General features: G+C 36.7%; 1 protein-coding gene across 5 annotated transcripts in view; it reads right to left on the bottom strand.

Moving 5' to 3' along the window:
- The window catches only part of LOC122401728 (whirlin-like), a 167,232-nt gene that overhangs the window by 149,028 nt on the left and 155 nt on the right, over positions 1-18,049 (bottom strand). For 4 of the 5 annotated variants that reach the window (XM_043404057.1, XM_043404061.1, XM_043404059.1 and 1 more), the window contains exon 1: positions 15,830-16,099. The exons of the other annotated variant lie outside the window; for it this stretch is intronic. The gene's annotated coding sequence lies outside the window, so the exon portion shown is untranslated. Of the gene's footprint in view, positions 1-15,829; positions 16,100-18,049 lie in introns of those variants that run through there. 5 annotated transcript variants of the gene reach the window in all.

Raw genomic sequence — 18,049 nt, 5'->3', positions numbered from 1 at the left:
TGCGCTATTTCAGCGATCAACGGAAGAACAGAATTTCAAGTAACGCGAAATTCCACACCCAAAAAAAAAAAACACAATTTAAATCACCTAACTGTTCTAAAAAATATAACTTATTGAAGAAGTACAGAAGAATTTTAAAAATCCAATGATTTGGGATCCATTTGAATATTAAAACTCTAATTTTAAGCATTATGCAACATTTTACAGAATAATTTAATGATTATTATGATTCGATGTGTGTAGTTTCTACTTTGTTTGGATCTCTTATCCATTTCTATGAAAAAAATTAATCATAATTTATGTATACTATAAAATGAATCATAAAATAGACTGAAATTCAAGAAAATGGAAAATAACCATTTTGTAAATTCAATTCAAAACAAAAGTGTAGCACAAAATAAAGATGCTAGTATTTTAAATTTAATCGTGATACGAAACTTTAAGGATGAAGTTTGCTTTGACAAATGGCGCCAAAACACGAGTGGAATTTATTTAGATTCGTTTCATAATAATAATAAATTCATTTTTCAATAAAAGAATGTGAATAAAGGTTGTATGGTTATTCGATTATTCTAAATTGAAATTTGAATCAGATACGCGCACTAAACAGTCTTGAAAGTAAATAAGAACTAATACGCTTCCTCTGTCGCCTTCTCAAGCTTCTTTATTGCACTGTCTGCAACGAAGTTTCTCAAACTACTTCTGGTCTATCGCTTCAATAAAGCAAAACTTTAAAAGCGGGCCGCCAAAAGCAAAATTATATTACTGTTTTCGTAAAATTCATATATTTAATAACTACTTTTTAAAAATAGCATTATCAAAGCAGTGGATAGAAACAAATTTGAAAAAAAGTACTACCCCTAATGCTGTACAATTTATTCCTGTATTTATTAGCATCGTGTTGGCTTTGTAGAATTAATGTCAATTTTTGTTTAATTAGCTGTCAACGATAAACTTCTAATGTTCTATAATTCAGCTCTGTACTCTTCAACTTTCAAGTTTGAAGCAGATCTAAAAGGCACTACCCCTACTGGTGTGTAATTTGTTCTTGTATTTATCAGCATCTAAGATTAGAGCCTCTTATCATTTAAAATTCATCAGAATTATGGATCCATCTCATGAGTTTGTATCTAATTAGTTGATCACATAAAAAACAGTGCCCCTAATGTTCTGTAACTCCTTTCATCATTTATTAGCATCGTGTTAGCTTTGTAGGATTAATGTAAATTTATATTTCATTAGCTAGTCACGATAAACTTCTAATATTCTATAATTCAGTTCTGTACTCTTCAACTTCCAAGTTTGAAGCAGGTCTAAAAGGAACTACCCCTACTGGTCTGTAATTTATTCCTGCATTTATCAGCATCTAGTATCCTTTAAAATATATTAGAATTGTGAATTCGTCTTCTAAGTCTTCATTAATTAGCTGGTCATGACAAACTTCTAATGTTCTATAATTCATTTCTGTACTCTTCAACTTCCAAATTTGAAGCAGGTCTAAAAGGAACTACTCCTACTGGTCTGTAATTTATTCCTGCATTTATCAGCATCTAGTATCCTTTAAAATATATTAGAATTGTGAATTCGTCTTCTAAGTCTTTATTAATTAGCTGGTCATGACAAACTTCTAATGTTCTATAATTCATTTCTGTACTCTTCAACTTCCAAGTTTGAAGCAGGTCTAAAAGGCACTACCTCTATTGGTCTGTAATTTATTCCTGTATTTATCAGCATGTAAGATTAGAGCCTCTTATCATTTAAAATTGATCAGAATTATGGATTCATCTTATGAGTCTGTACCTAATTACTTGGTGACATAAAAAACAGTAATTCGTTTCTGTACTCGTCTAGCCCCTAAGACTAGAAGCTTCTCATTTAAAAGCAAACCGGTCAAGTTCACAGACCCTCCTCGACTTTCCCAGAGTCAATGGCACTTTTTATCAAAATGGCCGCCTGCGACAATACCCTCTGAGCCCTGTAATTTGTTTTGCGCCACGCTCGCGTAAGATTCGAACTTGCTCCCGTATTAAAGTCGCTCGTCAGGATCGTGAACTCACCTTGTCGGTCTTCCTGAGGTTAATGTTGCGACCGTAACGCTTGCCACGGCCTGTATATACCTACAAGCGGGAACAGAGGAGCATTGCTATTAGTTATTAACGTGCCTTCACGTCCCCGCAACCTTCCGCTTCGTTTTTTTCCACGAAGGCGTGCTCACGCACCACGTCACGGGGATCGATCCTCGGCCACGAGGTCGAGGGCTGGAAAGTGTTACGAGAGGAGAAAAGAGAGGCACCCCCAGTCTTCTGCCTACCGGAGGAAACGAGCCGATTCAACGCCGGAGGCTCGGCTAACCGCGTCGCTTATTAGCCCCAACCGGGGGGAGGGGGCACAAAGAGGTGGGTTCTTGGAAAAAATCAACCCTCCGAGCATCTTTCGGGACACGGGGGTGAAATGTCATCGGGACACCGAACCGCCCCATTCTCAGAAACTCGACAAATTCTCGCGCCAATCAGACACGGTTGATGAAAACAATGGAAAACAGAATCAAACACGGACAAACTGTGAAACGTTTCATTCTGCAACCTAAATTTATAGTTTTATTTGAAGAATAATCGGTTGAGTTGTTTATTTTTTCTTTTTGACTTGAAACTTTCGTTTGGGGGATGAAGTTTGCTCGTGTTTTACAGAGGTATCGCGATGTTTGACGTCTCTACTATGATAAATTGTGATAAAACATGAGTGGAATTTACAATTGCTGACACAGATGGGCAAATTCTACTTACGAATAATTAATGGTTAATAAAAACCTTGCATACAGAATCAAACACGGACAAACTGTGAAACGTTTCATTCTGCAACCTAAATTTATAGTTTTATTTGAAGAATAATCGGTTGAGTTGTTTATTTTTTCTTTGTGACTTGAAACTTTCCTTTGGGGGATGAAGTTTGCTCGTGTTTGAAAGAGGTATCGCCATGTTTGAGGTCTCTACTATGATAAATTGTGACAAAACATGAGTGGAATTTGCGATTGTTGGCACAGATGGGCAAATTCTACTTACGAATAATTAATGGTTAATAGAAACCTTGCATACAGAATCAAACACGGACAAACTGTGAAACGTTTCATTCTGCAACCTAAATTTATAGTTTTATTTGAAGAATAATCGGTTGAGTTGTTTATTTTTTCTTTGTGACTTGAAACTTTCGTTCGGGGGATGAAGTTTGCTCGTGTTTGACAGAGGTATCGCGATGTTTGACGTCTCTACTATGATAAATTGTGACAAAACATGAGTGGAATTTACAATTGCTGACACAGAAAGACAAATTCTACTTACGAATAATTAATGGTTAATAAAAACCTTGCATACAGAATCAAACACGGACAAACTGTGAAACGTTTCATTCTGCAACCTAAATTTATAGTTTTATTTGAAGAATAATCGGTTGAGTTGTTTATTTTTTCTTTGTGACTTGAAACTTTCCTTTGGGGGATGAAGTTTGCTCGTGTTTGAAAGAGGTATCGCCATGTTTGAGGTCTCTACTATGATAAATTGTGACAAAACATGAGTGGAATTTGCGATTGTTGGCACAGATGGGCAAATTCTACTTACGAATAATTAATGGTTAATAGAAACCTTGCATACAGAATCAAACACGGACAAACTGTGAAACGTTTCATTCTGCAACCTAAATTTATAGTTTTATTTGAAGAATAATCGGTTGAGTTGTTTATTTTTTCTTTTTGACTTGAAACTTTCGTTTGGGGGATGAAGTTTGCTCGTGTTTTACAGAGGTATCGCGATGTTTGACGTCTCTACTATGATAAATTGTGAGTGGAATTTACAATTGCTGACACAGAAAGACAAATTCTATTTACCAATAATTAATAAAAACTGTAAAAACGTAAATCGTAACAATTCTTTTGCCACAGCTAACTAAATATTTTTGTTGCACTTAAAAGAACAAAGTCTACTCGTCCAATTACAAAAGACGCTCGTATCGAACGACGTGCGTCCTCGAAACCATTCAACTTTCGTTTGAAACATGTTCCGATGCCATCGATGGTTATAAACAATAAAATAATTTCTGGTCCCGCCGTGTGTTTCGAACCAAAACAGAATATTCGAATGATCGATAAACACCAGAACTAAAAAGACCACCTAGCTAAACGATCAAGATAAAATCTGGCGACCGTCGGAAATTGTGCCGGCCGGCTCGCGAGAAATTTAATAAAGCATGAAATTCATTACCCTGATTACCATCATTAACAATAAAAACAAAATCGAAAGGAGATTCGTACTGGCTACGAACCCTCGGAAGCGAAGAACCAGTTCCCCGGGCGTAGTAATTAGTTTACTCCGTGGCAAATCAACTATAAAGGATTGAATTCTCATTCCCGACGCAACATACCCGACTAATTAAAACGGTCATGAGAAGAAAAAGAAACAAAATATTCTTAATAGCTTCGAGCCATTAAAAAGAGTCTATAATAATTAGTGTCTCCCGCGGCGACCTCCAGTATTGAAACGCTCGAGTGGCTCATGCTCGTCGCATTCTCTTTAAAACGTTTCTCCGCCGATGTTTGGCCGTCGTTTTTCAACGATTCTCAAAGCGCGGAATAATTAAGCAGTCGTCTGAACGCTGTCGTGCCGAGCGAAAGGAGAATTACGATTCTCCTTAGCGAGCAAACTTGGAAACTCGCGCGCCGTGACACCGATTAGCCATCTTTAACGCGTCGAGCAGCGAAAATGGGTGACATATTTACAGTCACTCGCAATAATACGCGAACAACGCTTCGTACTTTCCTACTTTACGCGTAAACGTCACCTGGTAAAAAAAGAACGTAGTTTTCTTAACGACTTAAAGCACTTGGCCCAGAACTTCGGACGGACGAGCCTTATTCATCGACTACGATAACGAGTTATTTAATAAACCCAAGATCACAGCTTTGGTTAACAAAATTTATTTGTATAATTTATGGATAATAAAGAAAATACCAACTTTACGTTCTGAGAATATTGAGACGTTTGATTTTAGTTATTTCTTAGTTGCCCCCAATTCGATTGGTATATTGTAGACGTTGGGACGTGAGAAGTAATTTTAATCAAATGGTTCTGCAAAAAGTACTCCCACGTTTCTGTGGTGGCAAAAAAATTCAAAGTCTAATTTTGACCAGCATAATTGGAAATTATTTCGTCATCCTACGATTTTGTATTCTTTCGACTATAATAAAACTCGTCTTTGAGTTTCAAATTTATTAAACTGGTGTTTCGATGCACATTGCTATCAAGTAGCAGATAAATATTACATGAAATTGCACGCTCGTTTTCGAAGATAGTGTTCAAATTACGTTTCAACCCCTCGATCCGTGGTAACTTTTACAAAATTATCATTTACGAGAAGTCTGACGCGTGCTTTCCGGATGTTCGACAAACGGTTTACGAGCAGAAGATCGTTCAGCGAAGTAGATGCCCTAAAATTGATACAGCGAGGCTTGGTTAGCCGCGAACGCTCGTATAAGTTTCGAAAAGAAAAGAACAGAGCTGGAAGCACCCTCGGTTCTCCGCGAAAGAAAACAGAACGAACCGTGGAAGCTACTCTTGCCGCTGCCGTGACACCAATTAAGCCTTGAAATATTGTGCACACGCGGTTACACGAGCATGCGAACACCTCTAACCTAATTTACTCGGGAGAAAGATTTCGTAAGCGATAACGTTTCAAATCGAGGGGACTCTTAATTTGTGCTCGTTGGAGCGCCGGGGTGCTTTGTGCCAGTCCCCCTCCACTCCCGATATTCGATTAGACTCCGTTAATTGCGACGCTTTGTTTAAAACAACCAACGAGTCCAACGTAACAATCATCCTTTCACGTTCCATGCATTAGTTTTAATCGAGCCAAATATATTCCAGGTTTAATAAACGTTTCTAAAACCTTATCTTGTCTTATACGATCGCTCTGCAAAATCTATATTTTTATACGAATCTTACGATTTTATCGGGGATAACAGGGTGTACGGTCACACCTGGGAAAAATTTTAATGGGGGATTCTAGAGGCCAAAATAAGACGAAAATCAAGAATACTAATTTGTTGATGGAGGCTTTGTTAAAAAGTTATTCACGTTTAAAGTTCCGCTCGTACTGAATTTTTTTCTCGAAAATACGCAGGATTTCGGGGGTATGTCTATTCACCAAAAATGATTGTAATTGACCCCCGCAACCGAAAATAATTTTTTCAGATAGATTTGAAATTTTTTTTCCCCCTGTCGAAAAATTTCACATCTTCTCGAATTTTTTTCTAGAAAATGCGCGAGATTTCAAGTGTATGTTTTTTTTACCAAAAATGATTGTAATTGCCCCCGCAACCGAACATAATTTTTCCAGAACGATTTGAAATTTTTCTTTTTCGTCGAAAAATTTAGCAATATTCTCGAATTTTTTTCTTGAAAATTCGTAGGATTTCAGGGGTATGTGTAATGGCCAAAAATGATTGTAATGGAGCCCTGTAACCGAAAATAATTTTTTTAGAATGATTTGAAAAATTTTTGTTTCGCCATAAAATTTCACCATCTATCTGAATTTTTTTCTTGAAAATGCATAGGTTTTTGAGAATATGTCTAATCACCAAAAATGATTGTAATTGACCCCCGCAACCGAAAATAATTTTTCCAGAAGGATTTGAAATTTTTTTTCCCGTCGAAAAATTTCACACCTTCTCGAATTTTGTTCTAGAAAGTGGGTAGGATTTCGGGGGTATGTCTATTCACCGAAAATTATTGTAATTGACCCCCATAACCGAAAATAATTTTTCCAGATCGATTTGAAATTTTTCTTTTTCATCGAAAAATTTAGACACCTAATTAGATTTTGGGTAAAGAATTTTTTTCTCGAAAGTACGTAGGATTTTACATTACTCGACAAATAAATCGATGGTTCAAAGACATATTTCTAACGTTATTGTTAACAAATAAGGTATTTAGGGCTGCACTTTTAGTAGGTTTAAACATTTTTTTTTTAAGTATAAAATGCTTCTTAAGCAGGCTTCGTTCGAATTCCTAAACAGAAATATACGTCTGGGTCAAAATGACTCCATTATTTCTACAATAATTACAAACACGATCGATCAATTTAAACATGGACCGCGTGTGTCTCGGTATTAAACATTTCACGGGCAAACAAATGAAATTCTTCGTAATTACGCGCAACGATTACCATCGAATTATTAATCAATAATACCACGCATCGACGAGCGATCCAAGATAGTTATAATGAAAATATCAACCTGGAATAATATCTTTGTCGCGATGGCGGAACGTATCGGTGATTACAGACGAACCAAAAACGTTTTGGGTCGTCTTTAAAACGCTTGGAGATAATAATCCTGGTAAGATCGCGGCCGGGTGTCGTTGTAAAAATTTGTAATTAATATATTGGAACGAGCGTGGCTAATTTACGGGCGCAAAATACCACTTTGTAAAATACACTGCGCCCGTAAGAGCGTCCCGGCAAAGAAATCCGTAATATTTTATGCGGGGATCATGAATACGTAATCGCGTCGCGATCAACGTCGAAAGCAATTTCAGGTAACTTTTATTAGCCCCGTGTCTGGGAAAAATCAAGGCGTCCGAAGATGGCCGTCGGAACCGGGCACCCGAGAGGGTTGGAAATTCATAGCTGTGGCCCAAACAAAGTCCGAAAATCCGCTTTGCCACGGCTAAGCTGATTAGCAATTTAAATAGCCGCGAATAGTCTCGTTTATATGTTCATCTGGCCCGAATTATTAATACGAAATTAATTCGTCTGATAAATGGTAAAAATACCTTTGAATATTCCGGCGAACCGTCGCCGTGCAAACTTTATTATTAAAATTATAGGGTGTCCCTGCGGGATATTACGCGCCACGAAATCTCAATTTATTAACTAGCAGCCGCGGCTAAAACTTATTCCAAACGTATCCTTTTTAAAGGAATTCAATTTTTCTGCGACGTTGGATTCTTGGATTTTTAAAATAATTGAAAGATTCGAAAGTTAATAGTTTTTCCATTCAGAAATTTCCAATAAAATTTGCTTCTGTTGCGTTTAACAGAACCTGAATGATAAATAACGAGTGTGACGTAAATACACTGTTTAAACGTAATTAATGAAACTGATGATTACAGTATCAGTAATGTTAGGTATGAATATGGAAAGTACTAGTTTCAGGTCCATTTTCACATTTAATTTATTCCTGTAATTAAACTGCAATAAAATTAACGAAGAAAACCCTTGTCCATGTAAACATGTAATGCAAAATGGAAATACTAATTGTTAAGCCCGATTTCGAAGACTTGTATAATAAAAGTTAATTTATGACATGCACGATGTATTACCAAATGGTAAAATGAAACATTGATGGAAGATCGAGAACTTTAAGCAGGATGTAATAATTACTGTAATTTGGTTACTAAAACTGGCTAAGAAAATTAATTATCCACGCTATTCAGCTCCCTATTAGTACTGCACTGTCGTTTGTTGCCTGACCAGCTCATCAATCGAGTTTCGAACAATTATAAGTTGCTATGCTCTACGAACCTCTTCCCAGACAAATTTCCTTTATCGTTTTCCACTTATCGTTGCCATTAATTACGGTTCGTAAGATATGGTGAATTGATAATTGTCAATTGCACGAAGCAACTATTTGCAAATGTTCTTTATTCCAAGAAACATCGTTCTATTTTGGTCAAAAGAATCTAGGACTTACGAGTATTCTAAATAGAATATATTCCTATTTTTCTTTTGCACCCCCTCCCTCTTTTAGATCGTTAAATTTTTCAATTGAAAGGGTCGTATCACTAGTTTTATAACAGATGGAAAAAAATTTTACAACTCGTAATAATCGCTTAATTTAATATACTAAGGCTAATAGTAATTACTATTTATATTCACTTAGTAGTAAAACTAATACTTATCGAGGTAATAACGATGACGAAGATAGGATCGCACTTGGATCGCTATCAGCGAGATTGTGAAGCATGCTACAATAGATTAGTTCTACTATGGGCAATAGCTTCTTAGGTAAATAAACACTAGAGTATTAATTGGTTATAAGTAGACTGCGGATCTTCATGCAAATTCATATTTTCATTAATAAAATTAATGAAATTGGAGCTTTGTAGAGGGTTGTCTCAACCCCTAGATATAATAATTCGTACCTTACTTTAAGTATTTCTTATATTCTTGCATATTAACTAAATTCTATAGTTTTTTGAAAATTAAAATTTCCCATAAATGCATAAACATCCGCAGTCTAGTTATAAGAAACAAAATTTGGAAGAGAGCCTTTTCATAACACTAGGAATAAATAAAATTACTAATAACGAATTATGAAAAGATGACAGAAGCTCGTAAAATGAAATTCAATAAAAATCTATATAAAATTGTCAGTATTTAATGTCCTTATAAACGTAAATTTATTATGGAATAATAAATACCAACAAGTGACTCGTAACAATTCTATGATCGATGGATCCGGCTTATCGTAGGATTACTTTTAATTTTCCAAATAGAATGTTTTATGGAATTATTCTCGAAACTTTATCGTCGTGTTTCGTGTCGAACGCAGTTAGGAGGCGCAGATTTCTGAGATTTCCCGCGCGCCTAATTGGACCGAGTATGCCGCAATTCTCGCCTGATTATTCCCCATATACCGAGCTTTAAACAGCGAAGAACAATCATAGATGTAACTTTCTTATACAAACTAACGAACGGGCAAATAAATTGCTCGTACCAGGTCTTATTAGAAGTTTGGGTTAAACAAAATACACTGTGTTGCTTAACAAAACAACTTGTCAATAATAACGACGATTCACCCTTCCAATTGGTTCAACAACTTTATATTAAAATTTGCATTCGATTTCAATGTCCTTTCTCTTTCCAACAAATTTTTCAAAGGCCAAATACGAAGTCTGCAAAAGCTCGACAGTTTAATGATACTTTATATCTTCGCGTTCAACGACGAATAAAATATTCACGGTTCAAGTTTCACGTGTTGTTTCGTATTATTACTATACAGTAATATACGAATACTACGATACGTAAATAATAATAAATCAAGCGGAACACCGGCTGGGAAAGTAACACAGATAACCTTTCGTATCTCATCGAGCTATCAGCCACTCAACTCGCTTTTATTCGTGTTTTTTTTTTTTTACTGCCCCGCGCGAGCGTTACGAGCAGTAAACCATGAAAGTTTCTAACGCTTTTTTTCTTTTTTTTGGAACACACAACTTGCGCAAACGGGGCACAGATATTTCGGAACGAACGCGGATGATCGCGTTCGAACGAGACCGCGACCGCCGCAGCTTTTCAGACGCCATTGACAGAGCTGTCAAACGTAAAAAAAAACCACGGTTCCACGTGCCAGCTCCAGAGGCCTTAATTAACGGGCACCGCCACGGCGTTGAGTTCTCCGACGAAACGTCGGCTAGAAAATTCATTAAAACCGAAATCGTTCGACGAGACCGTCGCCGTAAGGTCGTTCCGTGCGCGATAGATCGATCGTATCGAGACAACGCGATACGGGACGCGAGTCACGGGGTGAAAATCGAGGGTCGTCGAGGGCGGTGGTATCAGCGGGGGTGGCGTTTGCTAATATTAAAAGCGTAGGAATATTTCCTGGAACGCGAGCTGTCACCAGGACGTGAATGAAACGACGAAAGAAGGAGGAATAATCGGGCACGCTTAATCGGACGATAGATCGCTGGTTCCAAAACCTGTGGATCGTCTATTTTCTCGAGGGGTCACGAACAGTGTTTTAACAGAAAACTGCAACGATTTTTCCGCAGGAATTAGAAATAACCAGTTATGGAATAGAAAAAATTATTGGCAAAAAGTTATCTCCAGGCTGATGAAAAAAAATTGTAATAGTATAAAGATTGTAAAAGAAGGTTATTGTTTAGGCCAAACGCGATTCTTTATAAACTCTAGAATGTGCATATTTTTTTTTTAGAGTAGATTGTGTTATTATGCTACTGTGGCTTGATATTTCGATTGTTAAGCTACAATTTGTTGAGCAAGGCAACTAAAATGGTACTGTATAATGGTTCCTTTTCTGGGATGCCCTGATACAACCATCTTTGCAAGATTAATAGATGTCGTGTATCAATATTAACTTCAACTTTTGTTAAATTAAAGCAAAATATCTTTATAGCGGTTAACGCATTTTTCTATTTTCTAGAGGGGTCACGAACAGTGTTTTAACAGAAAACTGCAATGATTTTTCTGCAACTGATTTTCTGGTTCCATATTTAAAATTACAGACCGCGTAAATATTATTTTTTAACAACTTATGTTGAATTTGATAGATGCAATGGCATGAATACATATTCCAATTAAAAGAAAAATCGTATTTTAAGGTAATCGTCAACACGAAAGGTATCAATAAATATACGTGTGATCAATGCCCGTAAATCTAGTGTTAAATTAATGCATTTTTAAAAGATTATTGTTACATGCATTTAATACACGTGCTACGTGAACAATATTGAAGAAACGTAGTATGCAATACGATCCAATTATTGCTAACGCAAGTGGTTAAATTAACGCTGCTTTGAAAAGGCCCTGTAACAGCGTTATTGAGCATTTCTTATGAAACACGAAGGCTATGACGACATGCAGTTATCATGGGTTATGTAATGGCGTTCCTAACATCGTAACATTATCTGAAAATTATATAGACACCTATTAAAACAGTTATTTAATAATTCAACGTCTATTACGCGTTTATTGCGAATTTCTATATTATAAAATAGAAATTTAGTAAAGTAAATTGTAGTTTGCATAAATGAAAACTGCACAGCTTTGTAATACCAAAAGTAATTGAAAACAGGAAGAGTAACTCTTTGCAATTATTACACTGATATCTATGCTAACATATGTATATATAAACAGTACAATTCTGTGTAATAAATAAATTATTTACTAATAATAGATTTAAAATTTTCATCAAAATGTATTCGAATTAATAATGTATTCGTCTACGATAAAATTGGGTGTTTATATAATTGTTAGTTTAATTATATAATATTCTCGATTCTAAAGTAAATTGTGGTCTGCACGAATGAAAACTGCACAGCTTTGTAATATCAAAAGTAATTGAAAACAGGAAGAGTAACTCTTTGCAATTATTACACTGATATCTGTGCTAACGTATGTATGTATAAACAGTACAATTCTGTGTAATAAATAAATTATTTACTAATAATAATCTTATCGTACTCAAATTTTCATCAAAATGTATTCGAATTAATAATGTATTCGTCTACAATAAAATTGGGTGTTTATATAATTGTTAGTTTAATTATATAACATTCTCGATTCTAAAGTAAATTGTGGTCTGCACGAATGAAAACTGCACAGCTTTGTAATACCAAAAGTAATTGAAAACAGGAAGAGTAACTCTTTGCAATTATTACACTGATATCTGTGCTAACGTATGTATGTATAAACAGTACAATTCTGTGTAATAAATAAATTATTTACTAATAATAATCTTATCGTACTCAAATTTTCATCAAAATGTATTCGAATTAATAATGTATTCGTCTACAATAAAATTGGGTGTTTATATAATTGTTAGTTTAATTATATAACATTCTCGATTCTAAAGTAAATTGTGGTCTGCACGAATGAAAACTGCACAGCTTTGTAATACCAAAAGTAATTGAAAACAGGAAGAGTAACTCTTTGCAATTATTACACTGATATCTATGCTAACATATGTATACATAAACAGTACAATTCTGTGTAATAAATAAATTATTTACTAATAATAGATTTAAAATTTTCATCAAAATGTATTCGAATTAATAATGTATTCGTCTACGATAAAATTGGGTGTTTATATAATTGTTAGTTTAATTATGTAACTTTCTCGATTCTGTAGTTTCGATAATCTTCAAGAAACAGTAATGTTTTACTCGTACATTATTACGCTTATGGTGTCGAAAATCGATTGGCTTCGTTTGCAACTTTACGTTATAAATTATTTGCAGTTTGAATGTCATAGATATCAGGGAATAAGCGAAGGATTGGCTGTCCCGTTATCGTATAAGTGCAAATTAGCCCTGTTTATCGTAGAATGTTGTATAAAAACATGAACTAATTACCGTTAGCTGCGTCAAACAGTTGTATTATCTGCTCGTTATAATGCAATTTCACTTTTATGGCGTGCACACAGCGTTACGGGCGTAAAGTTATTGACTTCCTTTTATTTAAAATTGCATATCGCCGCGGAGGAATCGATTTGCAAACTCGTGTCGATCGGATCTATAGATCCATACAAAAGCAGGCGAGAAAAAATGGGTGTAATATTAACGCGAAATATTGAAAATACTCGATGGGAAAAGAAACCAGGTTCAAACGCGAAACGAAAGTGGCAAAGGGAACAATAGTTAAAGGTACGAGCGAGAATGGAACTAAATTTCAGACACGACGAGGAAATAATGTCAAAGAAAATCGAATCGAATGTGAAATAAAGGAAATTGACGCAGGGGCGCTATTAACAGGAACGTTAATAAAATAATATAAGAATACTGGTCGACGGAAGGAATAACAAATAGGTCGTTACACAAATACGAAAGAATCAATGGGAACAATAGCCGAGATACAAATGAACATGAGACTGAGTTTTGAAGCAGAATTCAAAGAAAAATAAGGGTTGAAAAGGACGAACGGAAGCAAGGAAAACGAACGACTGGTAAGAAATATAAAAGCGAAGTCTGCAGAGGAAGCGTTAACGAGAAATAATACAGGACGGGGCGTTTAAACCTTTATGTTTGAATATTTTGGGAGCAGGAAAGTCGGGAAACGCGTATGAGAAATTTATCGTGTTTATTTGAAATATATTAAATTCTCAATGCGAAACGATGTATATTATTCGCACAAAATTGTATAAATTATAACGAAGCATGTTAAATTGCTCATAGAAAAGTGTCACAAAACGTTCTAAAGCTAATTTCGACGAAGGAAACGTTAAATTATTCGTGTTATTTTACATTGAAAATTTTTTCTTGCACACCCTTAAATTGTAAAATACTTGGACTCAAAGGGTTCTGTCACTCATTTTACAAAACATCGATGTAAAGAATTTTTCATAATAACTAAATAAAAAATTCGTATTTTCATTGAATAAGAAACAGATGAACGCTTGATTTATTCCTTATCCGTTGTTCGAGATCTGTATTTGGATAAAAATTTCGACTTTGAACTGTTCGAACATCTTGTATCTCGAACGTTCTTTTCAACCCTAACGAAAAAGACGAGTTGTCCGAGTGTCTTGTCGTAAATGCCCCACCCTGTACGAGCAGGCTCATTGACAGGAAAATAAAACACACCGGGAGCAGAACTGCGAGATTGAAACAAAGGAAACTCTATCGGGGAAACGGGAGGGTTGAAAATGACCCGTGAAAAGAAAGAGGAATAAAATGTGAAGGGGGAGAAAACAAGGGTCGTGTAAAAAGCAGTACGCGATAAACGCGTGAAAATCTAAATAAAAGAACGTAGAGGAAAGGGGTAGGAAGGAAGAAGGGATGCTGGCCGCTTGACTTTGGACGAAATAACTCATGGCCACGCGGAAGTGCCCTAGACACGGACAAAGAACGACGTTAACGGCGCCGGAGATAGCGTAACGCGAAGATTCGTTGGAAATAGTGGCGCGAACGCAACAACACTCGGCCACGGAGGGTGGTTTTCTTCGTGTTAAACAAGCCTAGCGTCCATATCAGGGAATTAAGTACGCAGTCGAGTGGAAATTGCATTCAACCGAACGCACGTGATTGTTCCCAGTACTTTCCCACGGACTAATTGTCCAATAAACTCGTTTGGAACTGCGTATTTAAAAATGGATGCGAGACCGTAGCTACAGCCAGTTTGTTCCACATTTTCCACACACCGTTTCCAAACGGAAAGAGGACCAATTATTTTTGTTTTATACATTTGATTCGTACTTGCATTCAGACACTATGTTTACACTTTCACTCGACGCGCGCGATAAGTATGCTATAATAATAACTATACTCCCCGTCGACGGGAAAGAGTATTTATAAATATTTTCAAAGACGTGCACGAGGTTATTGATTTCGTCGTAGTATGATGCAATTTTTTTTTATGCCGTGCAGGAAGACAAAAGAACACGTCGCGTGTGACCTTTTCGAATAAAAATTCTTCCGACAAAACCGCGCGATTATTCCACGGGAGGACCGACGGAACAGAGCTCGTAAACACTCGCGGTATCGAAGGGGGCGCCTCTTTTCAAACAGAAGTTTCGAACAGCCCCAAAACTCCGGGATCGACCTTCGATCGGACGAGTCCTCGGGACACCGACGACAACCCTGACAGGCGTTTTTAATCTCGGTAATTCCAAGTTTTATACGCTGTTAAAAACACTCGTATCGCGGATCTCCAATTCAATAATGCAATTTATCAAGAAAACGAGAGGCAAAGAAAGGGTACGCGGGATCGCCAGAAACCGAACAGAGCCGAGTCTCGCGAGCGCACGAAGCGCTCAGATCGAGGGTCGGAGCGTACGATTCCGAGGCGAATCCTCGACGGGACCCTGGTGGTTATCGATGGAGTGCCAGGAAGGGCTCCGAAACCCGACAACGCGCATCGAAAGCCTAGAACCACCCCTAAACGCAGGAATCTGTCGAGCGCGGTTCGAATTTCAGCGTCGCCTGCCATCTCTCGCGCCACCGCGACGACGGGATCCGGCGGTGGCTCGAGCGTGTCCTTGGACCGCGGAGGATAAACGGGATCCTGGCGGTAACGCGAATCGCGTGTATAATCGGGGACTCACGTTTCTCATCTCGCAGTCGCGACGACCTGCTCACGTGCGGCTGTCCGCTCGTCGCATGGTCGTTGCACCGTCGGCGGTCGTTGCGGCAGCGTTCGGGGCCTCGACGACACAGGTGACGACGACGACGAGGGCGGCGACGGATACCACGACGACGAGGAGGACGATCGACCGCGATGGTGTCGATGGGAGACGAGCAACGGCACGCGGAACACGGAATGGCGAGCACTCGGTGCAATCGCGAAGCACATGCGAGCGACGAGCATCGCCCCAGCTCGGCACCAAGCTCACGACTGACACTCGACCGAGGGCCTAGCCGGGGGTTGCTTCGACTCGAGTTCACCGGTTCAATCGGGGGGGCTAGGGGTTGGCCTAACAGGGGCCGGGGGTGCGCTGCTGACCGAACCCCAACGACGCCTGTCGACCGTTCCACGAACCAAACGGACGACGAGGGCGCAGGCCCCTCCGGTGAATCTCGACGAGGAACCGGGGGTGGCGCGACCGTGGAGCGAGATTTCGGTTAATCGTGCGCGAGAAGGGGATGACGTTTCCGTGTATTCGTTGTTGGAATATTTTTTATTTCGGGGCTGTTGCGTCATTTCGCGGAGAAGGTTTGAATCATGATAGGGGGTGAGATTTTTTGGTGGAGCATTGCACTTCATAATCAAGCGAGGGATGAAGAGATTTTAAATTATAGTAGTAGGATGAAATTCCATGTATGTGTGATATTTTTAATCGGAGTATTGCACGATTGAGCGAACTAGAAATACTTTAAATTTCATATTAGGGGATGGAGTTCTATATATTTGGAGTAACATTTACTTGTACTTAAAATATTCGATATTCTATTAACTAAACTCATTTTGAAAATCGATTTACTGTTATAGAATCGCAAATTGAGATAAAGTTATTTATCTCAATTATTTATTAAGTTACATTTTACACAAATTTAACATGAATGACATTTCATGTATTTGTTGTTAGAATATTTTTCTTAGAATATTGCATTATTCAGTGAACTATGAAGGCAGTTTAAACGACATTAGAGAACGAAACTTTATGTATATGACATATTTTTACTTGGAGTAACGCGACCGAGTAAGCTAGGAAGACACTTTAAATTATCCTGGGTAATGAAATTCTATGCATATGTAATATTTTTAATTGGAGTATTGCACGATCGAGTGAGCTATGATGATACTTTGAATTATACTAGGGGATGAAATTCTATGCATATGTAATATTGTTACTTAGAGTATTGCACGATTGAGTGAACTACGAACACACTTTGAACCATACTAGGGGATGAAATTTTATGTACACGTCGTACTTTTAGACACTTTTAATTATGCTAGGAAATGAAATTCTATGTATTTGGAGTAACATTATTTCTACTTAAAATTTTCGATACTCTACTAAAAAATAAACTCATATCTGAAAACCGAAAATTAATTATCGCATAATAATATTTCATACAAATTTAACGGGTGACATTTCATGCATTTGTTGTTATAATATTTTTCTCAGAATATTGCATGATTCAGTGACTTATGAAGATACTGGAAACGACACTAGGGGATGAAATTCTATATATTTGGAATAACATTATTTCTATTTCAAATAAAAGATCCTATTAAAAGATGAACTCATTTCATTACTGAAGACCAATTTACTTTTATAGCATCTCACATTTCCGAAATAAAATTTAATAAAACCAATGATCATACAGTGACATTTTATACAAATTTAACTCAGATGACATTTCATATATTTGTTATTACAATATTTTTACTCAGAGCATTGTATGATTCAGCGACCAAAGACGACACTGTAACTGGCATGATAATTATTTTAATAACCGATCACACTTTAAGGGATGCAACCCTTACGTATTCGAATTAATGAGTTTCTAGTTAGAATATTAAATACTCCAGAAAGAGATCAGCTTATTTAACAAGATTTTCGTCCCCTCTCAAACTTCAGGACCAATATATAGTAACCTCAATTAATAAATTTTAATTTTATAATTTAAGCGTTAAATTCTATTTTAATAATAATATTTCTATCTAATAAAAAATAAACTTTCATTTAAAAAAATAACCAATTTACTTTTACCGCGAATCAAAGTTAAGGTATACTTAAATAATTATCCAACTATATACTTATACAATATATACTTGGGATAATGGTTAAATTTATAATATTATTTAAAAATTTATATAA

This window comes from Colletes gigas, unplaced genomic scaffold (genome assembly GCF_013123115.1).
Source record: "Colletes gigas isolate AHSC1104 unplaced genomic scaffold, ASM1312311v1 Colletes_gigas_Sc00027, whole genome shotgun sequence".
Lineage (NCBI taxonomy): Eukaryota > Metazoa > Arthropoda > Insecta > Hymenoptera > Colletidae > Colletes > Colletes gigas.
The sequence above is the reverse complement of the archived record's forward strand: the minus strand, read 5'-3'. Positions and strand labels throughout refer to the sequence as shown.